Here is a 12,968-nt window from a genome sequence, read left to right as displayed (position 1 = left end):
GAGAATTTTCCTGCTGTGTCCAGTGCTGCCAACTATCTAAGTCCCTTTGACAGTACCTTTTCTACTCTTTCTCATAGGCTCCTGAAATACCAAGGACATGGGACCGAACCCATTGAAAACTGCAGGATTTCTACTGGCTTAGGTGTTCTCTCAGTAGGTGCCATGAAGATGGTTTCTAAAGAAAAAAAAAAGGAATGCATGCCAAAAATTCGTTAAAGAAGATGCTGCATCCTGCATAGAAGCAGGTTCACTCATTCATTTGTTTATTTAATTATTACTTCTTATTATATTATTCATTTGCTTCATTTATTTAATTCTAGGCTATCAGTTTTTCCTCTAAGAAGACATCCCTTTTTCTGCCCTTTTTTTTTTTTTTATAAGAACATGCTGGGTGCAGTTATATTCCCGCAGAGATCAAGAATTTCAATGTTTTCAATGAGATCACAGATCTGAAGTGTGGAAATGAGAGGAACATGAAAGCCCAAATGTTGATTTATGAGTGAATAAGTTTATGTTCCACACATCTTTGAGAAAATGAATGGTTTTGGCAGCACTGTACAGCTCGTCTGGTGAACACAGAATGTTTTCTTTCTTCTCTCGGGCAAATTAAAATATCAGCGGGTTCACTTCTCTTTCTTGTTTGATCTGTGCCTAGATGGACAGAGAGATTTTAAAGCGTGTGATGGTCCTGCAGTGACCACATTAAAAATGCAAACATCTGCCAACCGTTACCACGGAGTGGTTTCTGAAATAATGCTCCATTTGTCCCCACTCAGAGTAGAGACACACACAGCGTGCAATCCCTAACCATAACAGCTGGTGCCTGTCAGAAAACAGTGGGGTTTTTGCAGTGTTCTGTCCTGTTTGCCCCAAAATCACAGCAAAGATCATCCAACCATTGGCACGCAGACTTCACTAGTTTTCTTTGATAAGTATGGCAGGCTGGCGTGGTTTTGTAAAGCTCTTGAAAAAGAACCTGAGTCGTCACTGTATCAAATAAGCAAACTTCATGGCACTATTAACGATGTACTGCAAATGTAATTTGCTGAAGTCCCAGCAGCTTAATCTACTCTGTGAGAGAAACAATGGCCAAGTCTCAACAGTGAGAACCTAAAGGCTTTCTGCTGTAACAGGATTTAGCAATAACTTTTAATTGGCAGTTCAAAGTTAATCCTCAGAGGAAAATGTGGTCTGGCAAATGCACCCAGTCACAAAGAAAAGGAAAAATCTTTAGGTTGTGGAGTTTTTTCTCAGTATTTCTTCAGCTATTGTTATTGGGAAATTTTATAGGTATAATTGTTGCATTGTTTCAGACTAACAAGGCTCTTCTTAGCTAACACATTTTATCCCTTTTGTATTATATTTCTCTAGCAATGAAAAAGACGGCAGTAAGTTCAAATTTTTCAGTGCTCCAAGTAGGATTTAGCCTTATTTAATGCACTTTCTGAAGGGAAAATCAAAGGCAAATCCCCTCAACTAATGCTCTGCTCTTTCTCTTTTGTCCCTCAGCATCAGTTTCAGATGTCCACACTCTCATATTTTCCTTCCATCTCCACTCAAACAGCATCCCCAAAGGCTTGCAGTGAGGAACCATTTCTCCTAGATTAAGTTGAAGGAAAAGCCCATCACCCAGGCAAATCTTATTAACTCACTGGGATCTATTCGACTCTAAACGTCGGCAGCTCTGTCATCCATGATTTCTCGTCTTTGTTCCATCAGTATTTAAGATAAATTCATGGTGAGTTGCTTAACTCAGAATAAAGCGTATGGATGCCTCAACAGAGAACTGATGAGGTCCAAATCAGCCTCCTACTGACAGATCAAAGCCTGCAGGGAAAGCTGAGTTGTCGATAAAAGCTCTGGAGCTGCCCTCAAAAAACACCAGAAACTCTGATGATAGGATATGCTTTGGCAGGAGCTCAGGTTGCAAATGGGTGTGTTTTCCATGAGTGTTACTGAGAAATATGAAGAAATTCCAACACATCAGCTGATCCACCCTTCTTGAAAGGTGCAGCTCTTCAATGTCTGTTTTGCACGAGTACTAGATTTTATTCTCGCAAAAATACATTACACAAATATTCACCATAACAGTTACGTAGCCAACTTTAAGTGACTGATCCCGATCTCTTGCCTTAGCCTTCGTTGAAACCCAAATGCTCACATCTAGGTTGTAAAATCTCAAACTCTGAGGAAGGCGGGCGGCTTTGCCCTCATCCTCCCTCACCAAATGCCGCTCTGAACAGAACAGAACAGCCCATTGTTGGTCACACAGACTGCTCTCTTTCCGGCAGACTGCTCAAGCAAGACGATGAGAAAATCACAACAGCTTGTTAGAAGTACAGCCAACATGAGTAAAATCCATGAAAATGAATGCCTTGGAAAAGTAATGGGAGTACGTACATACTTTGTTCATTTTTTATTAAATCTTTTCACTTACGAGACGCATTCACTCTACAACATCCATGCGCTGACAAACTGTGTAGAACTAAGCACATTTTTTAAGCATAAGTGTTTATATTTTACAGTGTTCCTAGCCAAAACTGTAAGCCCAAACTAATTCTCTTATGTATAAATGGAATAGGAAGGGCAAAATACATACATCAGGAAACACAACAAGTCTGAGCCTCCGAAGAATCTACAACCTTATGTAAGTAAGTTAGAAAAATCTTTTAAATACTTAATATTCCGGGAAAGGCTGATGTTTGAGACAGTGCAAAGCTAAAACAAAATGTAACTGAAAAAAACAAACAAACAAACAAACAGAATTTTATAACATATACTTGATGTGTCTCAGTAGTGTTTTAAAATGCTGAATGCTCAGGTACAAATGTTAACCAGAGATGCTGCGCTATTTGCAAAGCTCAAGTAACTTTTAATATGTATTATTTGAATGCCCAGATCAAAACTCCTCCTCTCAAAACAACAGAACTAAACCATTCTAGAAAAAAAAATGTATTATAGAAAGATTGCATTTTACCTGCTTTTTAGAAGAATTCTTGAAGCTTGACAATTCTTTTACTTGAAAATAGAAATTCCAAAATGGAAAAAAAAAAGAAAAAAAAAGAAAAAAAGAAAAATAGAAAAAGTGTACAGGTGCTAAAAATAAAAGATCTGCTGAGGGAGCTGCAAGATGTCTGTCGTTTGCTGACTATAACATTTATTTGGGCGGATGGCTTTGTTGATGTGGAATCCAGCTCAGCTGTTTGTAGTAAGCATCTCTGGATGAGGAGAGAGTGACATTTCGTCCTGTGCACTCTCATAAATGAAGCAGGAATTCCCAGATTTGCCATCACGTGCTTTCAGTGAAGAACTAGCACTCAGTTTACTCCCAGCCCCATTACTCCCTGCCCAAACAGCACTCATCTGAAGCCGGAGATAACTGGAACAAGTGGCAAAGACTGAAAGGAAAAATAGATTAGTGTGAGTTTCAGTGAGTAGACACTTAACATACTGCCCTGAGTTCAGGCAAGAAGCAGGAGTAAATGTGCTGGGGAGAACAGAGCAGACAAACCCTTTTTAAACTGCCACAGGAGTTATAAAGGAACAGATTTTACAGTGCTCACTAAGAAAAACTGAAAGGGAGGAAAAATCGAATTCTGTTTTTCCACCATAAGAAAGTACTAAAAAGATTATCCTGACAAATACTCGTTCTCATTCTTTATACTGGAATTTCAAAGATCTACACATTCCACTACAGAACTCAGTGCAAGGTTAGTTAAGCACCATACCAGCCAAGCTCTTTTTTGCCCTGACAGAAATAAATTGGTTAAAAAAAAATCACAGTCCTGCCTGTCTACAGTCCCTACAAAGTATATGCCAACTGACAGAATGGATGCTACATTAATGATAACTATGAGCAGAATAAAGAAAAGGAAGATAACATAAAATCCATTCTTCATAAAGAGAATGACACCATTGACATTTTGCCATACAGAATTGCACATTATTAAGTATTAACTATGATTTCTGTTGGCTGAGCCTTCTGAAAGAAGCAATTGTTCTTCAAAGATGAGCAACGATTTTTGACCTTCCATGACTCAAGGCAGAGATGAACACTTCCAACTCCACTCATGATTATCCATAAGGTCATCAATAGTTACATTCAATGTTCTCTTTTGATGTAAATCCAAAGGATATTCCTTCTCTCTTGATGTGGAGGTGCTCCTTACATGAGTCTGGTGAGAAAATGTGGTAAGGTGGAGCATCACACAGTTTCTGTTACACAGTTCCATTTGTGCTGTTGCTGGAGGTCCTTTAAAAGTACACTTTTTAGTGGTTAGGTTTTTTTGGTTGGTTGGTTAGTTGGTCGATAGGGTGTTTTGGGTTGTAGAGCACATGTAATGGCTGCTCTTTTGCTGTAAAATAGGTTCCAGTTAAAAACAACAACATGACAGTTGTTTAAAGCTCTAGGAAGCTACTGACAGCTCTGTAACTCAAGATGTGTCCAATCACGTTTTGTGAATGTAAATCTAGTTCTTTCTTTTCTGCAAAGGCCTCTTGCATAAATGTCAACATCAATGCCACGAAAATAGCAATTTGCAGATGTCTTATGAGCATAGGTAATATTCCATCCAATTTCAAGAAGAGTTATACTGGTTTGGGGTGCAGTAGAGATAATTTTTTGTAGTAACTTGTATGGTGCTGTTTGGAATTTGTGACTAAACAGCATTGACAATGAGCTGATGTTTTCACTGCTGTTGAAAGCAGCCTCAAGATATTCTTCATTTTTCACACCATCTCACCAGCAAAGAGACTTGGAATGCACAAGAAACTGGGAGGGGGCCCAGCCAGGACCACAGACACCACCTGACAAAACAGATATCCCATACCATAGCACATCAAACTGAATAGTAACACTGGAGAGAAGGAAGAGGAAGGGGAATTCAGTTCAGAGCTGCAGTGTTTGGCTTCAGTTACATATGCTGGAGCCCTGCTGTCCTGGAAATGGCCTGCTGACAGGAAGTAGTGAATAAATTCTTTATTTTCCTTTGCTTGTGCAGGCCATTTTGGCTTTACTTATTAAACTTTGTCTCAATCCATGAGTTTTCTCACTTTTGCCCTTCTGATTCTCTTCCCAGTTCTGCTGGGAGGGGTTAAGTGAGAGGCTGTCTGGACGGAGCTCAGTTGTCTACCAGAGCTAAATCATGTGGGAAACCAGTACTCCTTCTGAAGATGAATCTTATACCAAGAAAAAAAGAATCCCTTTATTATCATAAATGATTCACTTCTATCAATATCATCGTTTATCTGTATTTCCATTGCTTAGATGCTCCAGTTGCAGCTAAGGACCCCAAAGCAGGAGATGCTGCACAAGCACAGAAAAAGATTAAATTTCCATCTCTGCAGAGGATGTGCAAGACAGAAGTCAGCAAACAACGTCAGAAGTGGCCATCACCAATCAGCATAGTAACATCGTATCAGGAAGGCAGACATCTAAGGGGTGAAGACTACCCTATTTACTGTAAGAGTTCACCCTATGCCCATCACTTCATTCAACTTACACTATCATTACACTTTGTACTTGAAAATTGCTACATCAGTATGAGAACCCAGAGCAGAGGAGCTGAGGGGAGGCCTCATGGCGGCTGCAGCTCCTCACAGGGAGCGGAGGGGCAGCGCTGAGCTCTGCTCTGACAGTGACAGGGCCCGAGGGAAGGGCATGGAGATGTCAGGGGAGGGGCAGCTGGGGGTGAGGGAAAGGGGCTGCACCACAGGACGGTGGGCATGGAACGGGATGCACAGGGCTGTGGGCACAGCCCTGTGTGCTGGAGTTCAGGGAGCGTTTGGACAATGCGCTCAGACATGGGGTCTGGATTTGGGGGTGGTGCTGTTTGGAGCCAGGAGTGGGCCCATTCCACCTCGGGATATTCTGTGATTGTATGTTTAACAGGCGATGTCCAGGCAGAAACCCCAAGAATTCAAAATAACTATTTCGTGTGAAGTTTATACCTTTGTGGTGGTTTGATCTTGTCTGGTTGCCATACACACCTACTCAGCCACACTCTCACTCTCCATCAGCAGCAGAATAGGAGGAGAAAACAAGATGAAAAAGCTCGTAGGTCAAGATAAAGACAGGGCCACCACTTCACCAGTTATTGTGATGGGTAAAGCAGACTTGACCTGAGGAAAACAATTGAATTTACTGCCAGTTAGTAACAGAGCACCGGGAAAAGCAGACAAACAAACACAACTTCCCTCCCACCTCCTCTTCTTCCCAGCTTCAAATTCACTCCTTCATTTCTGATTCTTCTGCAACCTAGTTCTCTTGTTAAGTTTAAGACAAAAAGCCAGACGACATGGTAATATCATACAGTTGCACCAGAGAAAGTGATGCTTTCGTGTCTCAGATATCCAAAAATAATTCATTCAGTACATAGGTGAGGTCCTACAAGGAACATCACACACTGGGAACAAAATGTAAACAAAAGATACCGGTAAATTATGAAATCATGTCTACAAAAGATTTCAAAGAGAAAACTGTGATGTTGCTCAGTTTGATTTAGAATTACACGCCCATAGGCTGAACAGTGAAACAGAAGCTAATTGAGGTCTGGACTCAAAATGTTTTTTCTAATACTGAGCTTTGACAGTGCTCTGTTTCTCTGGATTTAAAGTGAACAAAGCTGGGAAGCAAACCAGGCTTGGTTTTAGCTTCATGCTCTGCCTTCAGAGCAAAAACAGGACTTCCAATACTTCCCATAAATGGTTCTATGGAGAACACTACCATGTAGTTGTTTTTCTTGTTAAGACACATCAATAAATAAGGTCAGCGGTCTCAGCAAGTCCCAGCTGTAGCCCTGGAGCAAACATCATTTTCTCAGTAGGGAAGAAGAAGCCCGCAGACAGGCTGGTTGTTGTGTGAAAGTCACGTAGCTCACACTAATGGAGAGGGGCTTTTGCATTCCTGAGAGACTTTCCAGCAGGCGAGCACTGCTCATTCAACACATGGGGGAAGCCAGTCCGACCCAGCTGTGCCCACACGGCCACCTCAACAGTAAGCAGCCTGCACAAGGCACGGGTTGCATGGGCAGGGCACACATCAAATGAGGCCAGAGGGACCTGCCCTGGGGAACTTGCTCTTTTAGGAATCCTGTATCTTCTCCTGGGATTTATGAAAAACACACAAGCAGCAGACTCACAGACAAACGTCAGCCCAATGATACATGGAGCTGATACTCTTTGTGGTTTTGGTCAGCACAGGCCCATGTTCAAGAAAGCACTTGAGGCCACAACTTCCATTAAATCTGTTTAAAAGCTAACCGTTGAATCTAATCAGTCTCCTACACTTAATGCAGATGCAGGCAACTAATAGACAAATTGTTCCATCATAAGATAGGAAGAGATTCCTGCTGGCAAATTTTAGAAGTCATCATGAAATCTGAAGGTCTCACCTCCCACTTGTGGTCCCTGGAGGTGCAGATTTAATGTATTCCATGGAAGAGATGCCGCAACCACAGCCAAATATCTACCTCAGAGTTAGACTAAAAACTCTCAAGACTGTATTGACTGTATCGATTAAGCCTCCACTTCCCACGATGGGGAGAATAGAAATAGAAATAAATACAGAATTCAAATGTGGACACTTTCACCATGGACACTTTCATTTACAAGAGATGAGGCCTTAGGTGATTTGGTCCAGCAGTCCTCTGGAGAGAAATGCCTATATCTCCTGCTGTTTGAACACGAAGAGGGACATGCCTTTGGAGGGATTCTTTCTAACTGGGAGGGGTTTGCTCCACTGAAGGCCAGTGTCCTGCAGCAGCACCCCTGTTTGCCCATGTTTCCTGGAGCTACATTGAGCAAACACACTGAGTAAAGGCTCAAGCAGGCATAAGACCATTTGTGTCTGAGCTTTTAACTAGCCTCAGCCTCTTTTTAATCTTTTCTTCTCAACGTATTTTTTTTTCTACTTATGTGTTTCTCTTGTTTCCTGGCAGGCAACCCTGTGATCTTTTTCTCTTAGAGTGAGGCTATCAATACTGGCTGTCCTGTTGTTCAGCCTGCACTGATATTAGACTAAGTTGGCTACTGGTGGAGGTCTCCAGGGCTTCATAGCGAGGTTTCCAGCATACCAGTCAGCCTAGCACTGTGTGCCTGGCTAGCAGGGGAAGGAAGAGCTGAGCACTCGTGAGCATTCTGTCCTGGGTCACAGCACACTGCTGGCAAGGAGATGGGCACACATCCCAGCTTTCTCATCTCCGCCTGCATGCACTGTGAGAGGCTCCGTGCACCAGGTCATAAGATGCAGTCGGGAAAGACACAGATCACAATGGCTGCCTTTCAGCTCTGGACCCTGAAAGGTGGCATTGACAGCCTTCCCGGCACTGATTGGCTCCACCACAGCCTCTAGCCACCACAGCCATCCTGCACGCCAAGCACTGCCTGTCCTTGCAGGCCAGGAAGGTTGCCGGATAGCCACGGTTTGCTTCAGGGCCACAAGGGGAGGAGAGCAGCATCCAGAAAATAGAGAAAGGGCTGTCTGAATCATTCAGTGGCATTCTATATAAGATTTAATTACAAGAGCATACACCCTTTTATGCATGAGCACATACGTCAAAACAAGCATGAGACAGTAGTCCTTGCATAAGGGGAGCTTCATTTTCAAAAGTCATCCCACGTCCTCAGGGTTGATCATAATTCAGCTGAGGAAATTACAAACATAGACCCTCATTTAGGTTGATATCCCATTTCCACAGAGAAACAATCACTGAGTAGCTCCGGTGTCCCATCTCTCACTGCCTGTCTCCACATCTGTTCCAGAATACTGGCATGTGCCCCTCTTCCATTCCCCATCCAGCAATGATCTGCAGTGGAGCAAGAGGAATAATTACCCCAAAAGATTAATTTAACCTCAGTGTTAAATTGGGTTATGCTGTCATTATTTCTGTGTGCTGGGCAGAGCAGATGTTATGTCTCTAGTAGATGTGAAACCAGTTTGCTTAAACTGGGAAGTTTTCTCAAATTTTGTAAAAGAAGTTTAAGAGTAGTTCACAAGACTTCTTTCTTCCCATCAAAGTTACTTATTCTTCTCCCTTTTATTTCTCTCAATAAATACGTATGATTCATACATACTTCATATACAATTCTGCTAGGAAATTTAGGATCATAGAACCAATAAGTTTGGAAAAGACCTCTAGCATCATCTAGGCCAACCCCAATCCATCCCCACCATGCCCACTGACCACATCCCTCAGTGCCACATTCACAGGATTCTTGAATACCTCCAGGGACGGTGACTGCACCACCTTCCTAAGTAGCCTGTGCCACTGCTCACTGCTTTTTCTGAGAAGAAATGTTTCGTAACATCCAACCTGAGAGTTGTAATGTTATTACACATAACAACATAGCCCAGCCCCATTTTCCAGAATGGTTGAGCAGAAAATTCTCCAGATTCTGCAGGGTCTAAATCAATTTTTGACAAAGCTGATGAAATATTTTTTTTCCCTCCAGTAACCTTAACGCATAGCCAGCTTCCATAAGTTACCCTAAATGAACATATCACCATAAACCCTTATCTACACATCTACTTGATGTGAACAGAGGTGTATTTGACAAGTCACTGTTTCAACTCACTTCACAGTTTTTGTTTCTGACTTCTTACTCTACAGAGAAGAGGAGCATTCTCATCTTTGGGAATGACAGAGAGATCTGACATTAACACCAATAGGACTGTTGAAAGCTCCAGACTCAGCAGTACCCACTGGCTTTTTTGGGCTTCTCCTGCTTTTCTATCTGCCATATCAGGTTGGGTTTTTTTGTTGTTGTTGTTTTGTTTTGTTTTTTGTGCCAGGCACAAACTGCCAGCTCTCTTCAAGAGCTAACTTATCATAGTTAACATGGGTCTTTCACTTCTTTAAGGGTCCAGTATCCTGTTGCAGAAAAATCCAGAGTTATAATGAATGTCTAACAGTTTAGTAAAAACTCTACTGCTCGTGCTAACCCATAATATCAAAAGCTACGGCAGCTCTGCATCATCACAAGGGGCATTCTCCAGGGACCACAGCCAACCTCATGTATCTGAACTTCATGGGAATGCTTGACTCTGATGAACAGATTTCCTCATGCATGGTGCAAGGGGGCTGGACTCAGTGATCTCCAGAGTTCCCTTCCAACCCCTATGATTCTATGACTGGCAGCCCAAATTACATCTCAGTGGTAGGAAAGCATCATTTCACTTTGTGACAATTCATAATTCACCAAATGAAAGTCCTCTGTCATGCAGAAATCCCAGATGCCCTTGGGAGCTCACCTCCTGGAGACTGCCTGTTCAGTGCACAGCTACGGAAAAGAACCAGAAAATCACAGGATCACTGAAAGGATGAGGTAGGAAGGGATGTCTAGAGGTCACCTGGTAATCGCCACTCAAGCAGGACCACCTAGAGCAGGTTGCCCAGCACCTGTTAGCACTGGCAGTGTCATAGTGAACTTAGAAGGCAAGGACACCTTCAGATTTTTGCAAGACTACGGGGATATACTTTCCATCTATTCCCACTGCCCTTTCTAACACAGTCCTGCAAAATATGACACTAAAGGCATGAGCAATCCCTATGTACATCATCACACTCACTGCTCAGTTCTGCAAGTCTGGAATTTGTGGCAGGATCTTCATGGAGGACCCCAGTGAGTTCAATGGTTACGTCTTGCTCTAAACTAAACAAAAAGATGACATTCCCTCGTGTGCTAAAAGGCACCTCAAATTCTCCTTTCAGTCCTGCACCATCTTTCTTGTCTAGTTTTCTTCTCTGTCCTCAGAAGTATTTATCTCATTCTTCAACCCCCACACAGTTACAGCCCCTTCTCAGAGCAGTCAGTCATCCCCAGCCTGGCTTCTCAGGCAAGATGATGTTCAACCCAGAGCAGATACCTTGCAGCCCCCCCAACACAGTATTAGTATAATTACGATGTTTATTAGTAGGATCTACCATCTTCTTCATGCAAGACAAGTTACTGAAATCTCAGCAAAACGACCCCAAGATCGGCCAAATTCATAAGTGCTCATTATTTGCAGCTCAGCTCTTTTCTTAAGAGCAGGTGGGAAGCTCTGAAGCGCGGAGAGGGCACTGACTGCTGCTGCAGACATCACTGTCTCAGAGCAGCCCTGAGACCACAAAGTAACCTGAGTGTCCCAGAGGTGCCACAAAGCAGTTGTTTTACCATCTCCAGTAAGGGCTTGGCAGTGATTGTCACTGTTGTGTAAGAGATGAAAAGATGATAATACAGCCTGTACCATTCCCAAATGGAAAGAACAGCTGGTACAGCTATCTTTCAAATTAAACATCCTGTAAGCAAATTCTAGCTAGGGACTTTGTGCTCCCCTCTTCTGTCTTCAAAGCCTGGCATAAAGTATATCTCAAAGCATACTCGAAGTGTGAACCATTTCTGTAACCAGCAACTGTACGAAAAACAGTTGCTCAAACTGCTCTCCATTAGTCATCCTCCAATTCCTAGATCTTCAGAAAACAATGCCGAGCTTAACATGAATTTATTTAAAAACATATAAGGGCAGTGCCATTTGCATTTCTTGCTTATGAGTATGCTGGCTGCATCCTTCCCAACTCTTGTGACACATTGTGACCGAAATAGCTGCAGCCACCACTGCTCGTCTCCCACTCAGAGCTCATCACTCAGGTGTTCCATGGACCCAATAACGTGTATTTTACTGGACTGGTGAACACTGGTGCTGTTCGTCCTTGCTCCCTGTTCCAAATGGCAGCCTTCTGTAGGTGGGAAGAGCCAGATCTCTGCAGCGCACTGGTTGGTAGGAATGACCTATCAGCCCCATCAAAGAAATGCATGTAGCACTCCTATGAGATTGCTTTTATCAATGCAGCCTATGTGTTGAAATGGCTTTTCTGTACAATACAGGAACATTGATCTCCTGACTCCCAGTCCTGTGCCTTGACCACAAAGGAAGCTTGAAAAGCACTCACAGACTTCTCCTCCTCTGGTCATGCCCATGCACGGGTTTCTTAACACCACTGCAAACTGTCTGGGCTTAAGCAAGGCCATCTTGAATTTGGATCCGTGCACAACACACTTGAAAGACAAGTTACCTGGCCACAGGATGGCATCTTCCCACTGATGTAGCCAGGGCCCACGCTACAGAATTCACAGCAGCTTCCTGTGGTTTCCAGGGCACCTGGTATCTAACCTCACAAAGGGCTTAATAATATCCATATGCAGTCATTTGATCAAGTTTGCATTGGTAAAAATGTGTTCACACAACATTAGGTTATCCATGCCACATGATCGTGGCATTTTGCTGTAACAGCACCAGCTTCAAGTCCTCTGCCCCAGCCACACACAGTTATCCCTCAGATGGAGCCTGGAGGAGGGCAGATATTTTGCAAGATATTCACAGTCTCAGGGGGTTGCTAATGAGGAATTACAGGAAGGAGTCAAGGGCAGGGACGTGGTAGAGGCGCTCGCTCTGCCCTGTTCCTGGTTCTCCTATCTCTATCTTACTGGGCCAATGCAGTTGGTAGCCAGACCACATTATGCACCAGAAGGAGAAAGTGATTTCACCGAAAAACAACCAAGAGAAGCCTTCGGACAGAGAATTTCAATGCAGAAGAGATTCTTCAAGAAAAAATAAATAAAATGTGATGGCTTAACCTACCAACTACTTCCAGAGCTGCTTGGAAGACTGCCATGTGCTGATTTGTTGCTCCACCATTAATTTTCTGCTGACAGGTGTATCCACACTGCTGTCTGAAACAGAGCTGGCAGCAGAGGGTCACAACAGCTAATTTATATGTGAGCAGCTACATTGTGAGACCATAAAATACAAACGCAGATGCAAGGAGGGCACAGGAAGACTCCTGAAGTTCTGAACTGCAGTGCATCTGTATGTTCCACCATAGGGTAAATCAGCAAGCGCAGATCATAGAATCATAGAATGGAGACAGGGAGAGCTGTATGGGCAGAGCAGCTGGCACGTGGTTGAGAACAATGTTACCAAAGAACAG

General features: G+C 43.0%; 1 protein-coding gene across 4 annotated transcripts in view; it reads right to left on the bottom strand.

Annotated features, from left to right (window-relative positions):
- The window catches only part of OCA2 (OCA2 melanosomal transmembrane protein), a 204,993-nt gene extending 201,758 nt beyond the window's left edge, over window positions 1-3,235 (bottom strand). For all 4 annotated transcript variants that reach the window (XM_040662061.2, XM_004938466.5, XM_025146634.3 and 1 more), the window contains exon 1: window positions 2,978-3,235. The gene's annotated coding sequence lies outside the window, so the exon portion shown is untranslated. The remainder of the gene's footprint in view (window positions 1-2,977) is intronic.
- Between the last annotated feature and the right edge of the window lie 9,733 nt (window positions 3,236-12,968).

The sequence above is a fragment of the Gallus gallus genome, chromosome 1 (assembly GCF_016699485.2).
Source record: "Gallus gallus isolate bGalGal1 chromosome 1, bGalGal1.mat.broiler.GRCg7b, whole genome shotgun sequence".
NCBI lineage: Eukaryota > Metazoa > Chordata > Aves > Galliformes > Phasianidae > Gallus > Gallus gallus.
This window is presented reverse-complemented; position numbering and strand designations above follow the sequence as displayed.